Source organism: Peromyscus eremicus, chromosome 14, assembly GCF_949786415.1.
Source record: "Peromyscus eremicus chromosome 14, PerEre_H2_v1, whole genome shotgun sequence".
NCBI lineage: Eukaryota > Metazoa > Chordata > Mammalia > Rodentia > Cricetidae > Peromyscus > Peromyscus eremicus.
In genome coordinates this window covers 71,885,743-71,895,227 of record NC_081430.1, presented here as the reverse complement: position 1 = coordinate 71,895,227, position 9,485 = coordinate 71,885,743, and positions in this window count along the sequence as shown.

Here is a 9,485-nt window from a genome sequence, read left to right as displayed (position 1 = left end):
CACTGATCTCCTGTATGATGAAGACCATCCCTCTGGGGATCAGGAAGTCCCTCTCCTAAGGGGCTGGAAACAGACCCTTCAACATCCTGCGTTCTTGCAAATCTGTGACTTGCATTTGCCCTCAGCTTTTGAAATTAAAATCAACACTTGGGCTCTTTGTCTCTTTACAAAACTTATGACTAGGGACTGGAGAGATGGCTCCACAGCCAAGAGCAATTGTTGCTCTTCTAGAGGACCTGAGTTCAGGTCCCAGAACCTACACGGTGACTCACAACCATCTGTTCCAGAGGATCTGATACCTTCTGATGCACATATAAATGTGCAGGGGAAAAGTCATATTCAGATAAAATTAAATCAATATCTAAAAAATATTAAAAAAAGAAAACAAGATTACAAATGCCAAAGTCTAGCTAGAGGTGGTGACCTACCTGGTAAATGAAATCACACAAGAATGAAAACCACAGTCGATGCTGAGCTTGGATCGTAGAGTGCTCACAAAGGGAGGAGGGGGTGGCTGGAGTGGGAAGATCCAAATTCAAGAAAACTAGGAGTGGGTGTTAGGTGAAGAGGGCTGGGATGACAAACATTGGAGAACTTCCACCCTAGAGAGAGAGGAGAGAGGGAGAGAGAGAGACAAAGAAAGAGGAGAGAGGAGAGAAACAGAGAGACAGGGACAGAGAGACAGAAACAGAGAGACAGAGAAAGAGAGAGCAGGGAGAGAGAGAGCAGAGAGATAGAGACAGAGACAGAGACAGGCAGAGAGAGACGAGGAGAGAAACATTCAGAGAGACAGAAAGAGAGGGAAAAAGAGAGGGGGAGGGAGGGAGAGAGGGAGGGAAGGAGGGAGAGAGAGGAGAAACAGAGAAAGAGAGAGCAGAGAGAGACAGAGACAAAGAATATGGCCAGGGAGCAAAGTAAAGAGGAATATAATTAAAGGGCGGGGCAAGACCTAGCCCCCAAGGACACTCTCTATGACCTACTTCCTACAATGAGGCCCCAACACCCCAATTCTCACAGCCTCCAAATGTCATCATTTATGAATCCATGAAGTGATTAATGCACTCATTAAGTTGGAGCCCTTGTGCCATAATCATCTCTTGAAATGCTCTTTCCGATATATCCAGAACTGCACCCACACACCCACAGCAGTCCCCTCAAGCATTTCTTCATCCAATCAGCTTGAAAAGATGAACCTTGAGGAAAACTGAGCACACAGAGAAGACCAAGAACTCAAGCGAGTGAAAGGATTTTAACCTGTTTATGTTGGGACGAAGAGACAGAAGGAAAGGATAACTAGGGGGAAAAATTTCTAGCCAATCATGAGGGCTTTCCTAGAACTAGAGCCAAGGAGCAGAGGAGGCAAGACAGCTGTTTGGGAATAACAGAAGCACATGGCTAGTGAGTCTCAGAGGCCCCGGAATAGCCAGCCCAGAGCTTAGGGAGTCAGGAGCAGGAGAAGGGCCACAGTGGAAATGAGTAGGGGCAGAGAGAAAACTGAGGAGGCCAGAATCTGAAGACCTTGAGGATGACAAGTAGGAGGACCGACTAGCCTGGGAGAACAAGGTCAGGACAAAGGAAGGGTAGGACCAAGCATTTGTATTTAAAATGTCCTTGCTGCCTGGCATGGCCCACGTACTCTGGCTGCATAGGCAAGAGGTCCTCTTTAAGTATGAGGCCAGCCTGGTCCCCACGGTGAGTTCCAGGGCAGCAACAGCTACAGAGCGAGAGCCTGTCTGTAAATCTTGCTAAGGTGATTTGATTAAGGCAGGGTTCTGGTTGGGGTTCAGATGTCACCACACACATTGCTTGAGTTCAATTCAAGCAAATAGGACAGGCCTCTCTCTCCTATGGAAACTCTGGCCCTTGATCTATGTCCACTTCCGGCTGGCTCTCTGGCTATAAGAAATGAGACCACTGAAGGGTGGAGGGCTGAGGTCACTGCAGAGTGACCGTTTTACAGCTATTGACGATTGAAATCGCTACCACCTGTGTGTTACACTTTGTGAAAAGAAAGCTATTTTATGTATGATTTGTGTATGGTGCCCGTTAGCTACCAACATTTTATCAGGCACAGGAAGAGAACAAGGTTTGACTATTTCTTTTCTAAGAATTTACTTTTGGGAGCTGGTAAGATGGCTCACTGAGTTAAAAGCTCTGGCTGCCTCCTCTAAAGGACCAGGGTTCAATTCCCAGCACCCACATGGCAACTAAACCATCTGCAACTACACTTCCAGAGGCTCCTGCGCCCTCTTCTGGTCTCCATAGGCACTGCACACATGTGGCACACAGACATACATGCAGGCAAAAAAAAAAAAAAAAGTACATGTAAAATGATTTTTTAAAAGAATTTACTTTTAACTTCCATTAGATGTCTTCATCTCTTTGCAATGGTGTCTAAGTCACCAAACTCAAATATTTCATATTGTGCAATTATGACAGATTGTGGTAACTAAAGCACATTTTTTTTAAAGATACCCATTAGGTAATAAATACCATTATGTCCTAGTTTAACCCTAGGGAATGGATAGGGACTAATACATTTGAATTTCTATCTACATGAAAGGGCTTAGGTACAGTTTCCTAAAACTAGGAAACCTCAGGGTCATGGTTGTCTGTCTTCTGATCCAAAATGTCTCTCAGCTGCCAAACCTGTCAGGAAAGCATGTTTTTTGGTTTGGTTTTTTTTTTTTTTGGGGGGGGGGGTGTTTCAAGACTTTAATCCCAGCTTCAATCCCAGCACTCGGAAGGCAGAGGCAGGCAGATCTCTGAGTTTGGAGGCCAGCCTGGTCTGCAAAGTGAGTTCCAGGACAGGCTCCAAAAGCTACACAGAGAAACACATACACACACACACACAAAGAATCAGCATGCTCACAGAGGACAAGAACTGCATTCTAATGAGTCTATTTTTCCAAAGGCAATCCCAGGCCAGCTTTCCCCAAGTATGTACCTCTGACCACCTGGTCCAGTCACCTGGAAAGTTTTATAAAAATGCAGATTCCTAGACTGCAAACATCTCAGACATACTGTGGTAGCCCATTTTCAGGTTCCTGGTGGCTTGACCCAGCAGGTCTGCGTAGAGAGGATGATTGGACCACAGGCCTGAGTGCAGGTGTCTGAACTGGTCTGCACTTGGCTGTGCTGGGTGGAGGTCTTTTGCTCCACCACTTGACATTTCTATAAATACCCTAGGGCAGAGACAGTCAGGTGCCCCGGCCAGGGCCTGGTGGAATAGGTTCCAGGCCCTCTCGAGGCTATCCTGTATTTTCTATCTGTTTATCTCCACATCTAAATTCTTCTAATATTTCCTGCTACTCTCACTCAAGAAAACTCTAGAGAACTGTGGGGTTGATGGGTAAACACCCCGCAGAATGGCACCATGAACAGGGACTAAAGACAAAGGAAAATAATAGTAATATTTAGTTTTATTACAGAGTTTTTGGTGAAAGTGAGAGGAAGGCTCTACCAGTTGAAGTGGCCGGTCCAGTGTTGAAGTGAAAGAAAAATTAATAAGGTCAAGGAGTTTTATCCCCAAGAAAAGGAAAAAATTACTAGAAGGATGTCCGATGCTACAGCGCAAAAATCTCTTCTATCAAGATTTCTATCTTTTATCTCTTTCTTAATTTCTATCTATGAAAAATAACTGTAAGGTATAGTGTAGTAATATAGTGTAGGAAAAACTTAGAAGTGTAAGATCATGTAAAAAAAATTAAGTTAGGCAACTAGACAGAAAAACTCTTCAATTTTCTAACTTTGGGGGCTATGAATGCAAACTGGGGGGGGGTCTTTCTTTGAGCTTTACGGGTAGTAAAAAAGCTCTTCTTTGAGCTTATGGGGTAGAAAAGTTTCCAATGGAAGCTTTTGGCCTGGAGACAGCTAAAATACTAAGTCTAAGCGGCAGAAAATGTTTTCTCCCTGAGTCAAAAATTCAGGTGTAAAAAGTTTAAAGTTCATAAGTTTTGGGAAAAGTTGGTCTTTCTCTCTCTTGGGAACTGTGGGGTTGGTGGATAAACACCCCGCACTGGCCTGGAAGCCAAGAGTGGAGCCCTATAATTTGCTTATTAAGCATGCTTCTTCTGCTCCTAAAAGATCCTGAAGTTGGAGAGCTCCTAACCCAGGCAACAGCAGCTAGTTACAGGGACCAAAACTGCCCGAAGACTTGGAATTTCTTAGCCAGCAGTTTCTGCCTTGGTATTTTCTACAATGGAGAGACACTAAATTCTGATTCAGCCACCAGGAAACAAATCCTATGCTAAAACAAAAAACAAACAAAACAAAACAAAAAAACCTTCTCAATAAATGGCTCTGATGCCTAAAGAATCCACTTAAAAAACAGAGTCCAGGGCCAGGGGTGGAGGTCCCAATCACCATGCAGAGGCCCCCACTTCTGAATACAATCGCCAAGGGAGTGAGATCTTACAAATTTGGGAGTAGGCAGGTCCATTTATGGACATGGTTGGTTTCTTTTCTTCCGGTGAGGTAACATCAGTTCTCTGTCAAAGTACTTACCTATTTTAGCTAAAATAAGATACAACTTTTCAAAGCTGTGACTTATTTAAGGAGTAATGCCCAAATAAGAGGCTTCAAGGTGTCTGAACACACAGCATGCACTTTGAGTCTTTTTCTTTCTACTTGGCTCAAGAGAGCGCTAAGTAACTATAGAGGGAAACAGGAGTTTCAAAACACTAATTTGCAATATTAACCTAATTCAAACTAGAAGAAAATGCGTGGTCTGTGAATTCATTCCCTTATTTCATTCTTCTTAGGTCTGGCTTCTAAATCTTTTATCTCCACCTCTGAACCCTCATGGCCCACCTCTCCCTGGCCCAGTTTCTCCCTCTACTTCATTCCAATTAAAAAGAACCTCAAACGATGGTAAAAATTTGCCCTCAGATCACGGCCTCCTAATTGCCAAATTCGAAGGATAAAATGTTACCGTTATCACTTTTTACTGCTACTGGTGGTGCTGTTCTTTGAAATTGCATTCCTTCAGCTCTGTAATGCTTTTTTCTAAACTTACAAACTTAAATATAATGATGAACAGGTACCCTCCAACCTCTGGAGAACCCCTTAAATTTGGTGATCAACAGGTACCTTCCAACCTCTGGAGAACCCCTTAAATTTGCTACTCCAGCCTGTCCACTCCCTTTGTACTCCTCTCCTGCTCTCAAAATTAAAGCAACTTTTGGCAATACTTAGGCAACATTCTCTGAGGTTTTGACTTGTGTGATGGTTTGTTAAGAGCCGGGCCAGTCTGGGACTTCCCCTGAGGCCCTGGCATATGGAAAAGGAACTCAATTTCTTGTCTCAAACCAGGTACATGCTTAGCAAAGCTGGTGATGACCTGGGGCCTGGGCCTTGGGGGAGCTAAGGTTTCAGATCCTGGGAACTTGATTTTTCCCCCCTCCTTGAAGGGCCATGATTATTAGTCCCGAGGCTTGGCCTCTGACACACTTGAGATACCCTGTGTCCCCCTTGTGTAACACTGAAAAGCTTCCTCCTGACTCTGTCCTAGTCTGCCCCCTGCAAACAGTATGTAAGTAAGATTCTGCGCTTCTTAATAAACTTGCTTGGCATAAGACACAGCTTATGCCAGGTGGTGGTGGGACACACCTTTAATCCCAGCACTTGGGAGGCAGAGGCAGGTGGATCTCAGTGAGTTCCAGGCCAGCCTGGTCTACAGAGTGAGTTCTAGGACAGCCAAGGCTGTTACCCAAAAAACTCTGTCTTGAAAAACAAAAACAAGGGGCTAGAGAGATGGCTTAGTGGTTAAGAGCACTGGCTGCTCTTCCAAAGGTCCTGAGTTCAATTCCCAGCAACCACATGAGGGCTCACAACTGTCTGTAATGGGATCTGGTGCCCTCTTCTGGCATGCAGGCAGAACACTGTATACATAATTAATAAATCTTTAAAAACAAAAAAGATGCAGCTTATGTAAGACCTCCCAACTCCAGCTTCCCAATATTCTTCTTTTCCTCTCATCTGCTGGTCCTCCCTTTCAGGAACCTGTCCCTGAAGAAAGACCTGATGGTCCAGGTCAGTGGTTAGAAGTGTAGGTGTTGCAGCCAGACTTGGCCTCCCCACTCTCCAGCATGATCCCAGACAAGTCACCTAACACCCAGGTGGTGCCTTTCCTTCCTCTTCCGATAAACTACTACCTACCATGACTTCTGGGACTAGCAGTGTGACAGAGCAGATGAGAAAAGATTTGTTTTATTTATGTGTACGAGTGTTCGCCTGAATGCTGTTAGTACACCACATGCATGCAGTACCCAAGGAGGCCACAAGAGGGCATTGGATCCCCAGGGCTGCGATTTGGTTACCAGGCATGGAGGCTGAGTCCTCCACAAGAGCAGAGAGTGCTCTTAACTGCTGAGCCTGCTCTCCTGCCCCAGATCTAATACTTTTAAAGGCCTCTCTTTGTATGAAACCCTCAAATAATTAATAAAAATATTTTAAAGGAAAAGAAGGTTGAAAAATAGTAAAAGGCTTCTTACACCTCTGGGATAAATGGCTACAGAAGTAAACGTGCATGGTGTCCTGTGCTCGATAGAAAGTGGGAGAATTTCCAAAGGAGAAAAGAAAACACTGAGCTGAAACCAGAACAGGCAATACACAAGTGGGGCAGAGACCAAAGAAGTACTCATCTGTGAACTGCTGCAAGTGAGATCCAGTCAGGAGACAGACACAGGGAGAGACTTTGAAAGTGCCAAAGTAATAGTATTTCTGCTGTACAGTAAACACAGATATCAACCCTTTCTAAAGGAAAGCATTAATAAGGCCCCAGCACTCAGGTCAAGAAAATCTGAGCTCCCATTAGAAATCACCAGTGAGACCAACGTGGCTGACTTGCTGAATTTCAGATATTGCAATGATTAGAAACAGGAGGTAAAATAATGCTTGAATCTTTTAACGAAATATAGAAAAAATGGATCAAAGAATACCATCAAAAACATCTCAGCATTAACAATAAAGCTCTCAAAAAATGAAAAGAAATAAAAGCAAAAATTAAAATATAAATAAGAATTAAACTAAAAACGAAGTGCATAGAAGTATGCCCCTGCCTGGACCTGGCCCCTCCTTCTGGTGCCACAAGTTCTAGGCTTAACAAGCTCTTACTGGATACCCACATCTGCCTTGTTTCATTTCCTGTGGTTGCCCAGACTGTAGAAATGGGCTGGACTCCTCTGTTCATTTTATTAAATGTTAATATGGGGGCGGGGGGGTGAGATAATATACCAAAGAATAAAAGAAAATGAAATCCTGATAATATAGCCCTGAGGAGTCATTCCACAGTTTCATTTTCCTCTCTGAAGCAATTAAATCCTAATTACACAGACCCAGAAAGATTACGGAGAGATTTGTTCTAGCTCCTAAAGACTACAGTCGTGAGAGTAAATCATATTTGCAAATCTAAGAAAATCTGTCCAAAGCATAATAGAGTTATTCACCGGGAGCGTGATAATTTCATGTTTTGTTATATACCAGAGACAAATCTTTTGATTGTTTGCTCAGTTCATATCAACTTGCAAACACGATTGTTTTCTAGAGATACGGCCTTTAAAAAAAGACAGGGTATTTCATTTTTGAATACAATACAAAGGTTCTTCTCAGCACTGCTGGTGGAAGGGAAACAGTGGAAATTTCCAAAGAGAACACATCCAGTTTACTGTCTAACTGCAGACACTTACGAAGGGCAGCAATATACCAATTATGCTGCAGGAAACTAAGATATATCAACCATCCAAAACCTTTAACAAGGAGTGAGCAATTTCTGAAGCTTTAGCCAAACTCACATCACTTAAAAATACATTTACCATAAAAAAAAATTCATGTTTAATACATCACTTTCTGCTGCTCTGATAAAGACCATGACCAAAAGCAACTTGGGAGGAGAGGGTCTGTTTATTTCACCTTAAAGCTTTCTTTCTCTGGCAATTAGCACAGTTAGAAGTCCAGATGAGAAATCTCTGAAAAGAGCCATAAGGGACAGTGCCCCAAACCTGAGTACAAATTGTCATCTCTGGGGCACCACACAAAGCAACTTCGTGATTCTAGGGCTAGTCAGTAGCTGGAAGTGACAAAGTACTGAGCAGAGTTCTCAGGAGCCTCCCACTCATGGGGCTCCTGAGTTCAAAGTTCAAGTCCTGTAAGGGTATATTCATATGACAAATACTTTATGTGATCCAGGAAAAGTGCTGTACTTCAAAAACAAACTTTAAAAGTACCAACAGGGTGGGGTGTGGTGGCGCTCGCCTTTAATCCCAGCACTGGAAACAGCCGTAGGTGAATCTCTGTGAGTTTCAGGTTAGCCTGTTCTACATAGCAAGTTCCATCTTCCAACAGCAGGAGCTACATAGAGGGACCCTGTCTAAACCCCCTCCTCTACCCGGCCCCCAATATATAAAAATGGTTAGAGAAGGTGACAGATGCGTTAATTGCAATGAAGACAGAAACCCATAAAGAAATCAAGGAGAAATTTCAGAACTACAAATTAAGTTATTGGAGAAAATCAAAAGCAGAGTGAATACAAGAGAAGGAAAGAACATGAACTTGAACACAAATCAAAAGGCACTCTGGAGCACAGGATTGTATTATTGGAGGAGACAAAATATGAGCTGTGAGACAGTCCTAACTAATAACAGACGTAACTGAAGTCCCAGAAAGAGAAGCCAGTGAGGCCAGTGCAGTATGCATCACGGGTTAGAAAAATCAACCACACCAGACATCATCAACTTGCTGAGTAACAGTAACAACAGACTAGATTACAGGCAGACAGGAAGTGGTGAAACTCTTGGTAAAGTGTGTGCTTAGCATATGCAAGGCCATGGGTTCGGTTCCCAGCACCAAAATATAACACAGCCAAATAAAAGGATTACAGTACACAAGAGGACCGGAGGAACGGATTCCAATTTCCCACCAGATGATGGGATGGAAAAATCTTACAGGTGCTGACCGTAGGGAGAAAAAAAAAAAAAAGCTGTCTAGCTAGATTTCTAAATCCTATAGAAATACCATTCAGTAGTGAGGATGAAAGGTATTTTTCAGACAAAGAAAATATGATAGAACTGGTCTGCAGCAGTGCTGAGCTTCAAAAATAAATCAGTATTTTCTTCAGATTGAAGAACCATCCAGATATAAGCATGGCTTTCACAAAGAAATAAAGAGCCATGGATATGGTTTACATGTGAATAAACACAGAACTGTTTGTCAAAAACAGGAATAGTTAGACTGGGTGGCAGTCTCTCATCCCACCTATTCGGGAAGCTGAGACAGGAAGCTCCGAGACCTGTCTGGGCTACACAGTAAATTCCAAGTCCAGCATGTGAAACTTAGTGAATAGAACAAAGGACTGAGCATAGCTCAGTGGAGGAACCCTTGCCAGCCTAAGACTGAGTTACAGTATAGACAGCCCCAAATTATTACAGATGGCATATATTAAATGCCGGGGGTACAGTGTAATGCCAGAGCAAACCCAGACTGCCCAG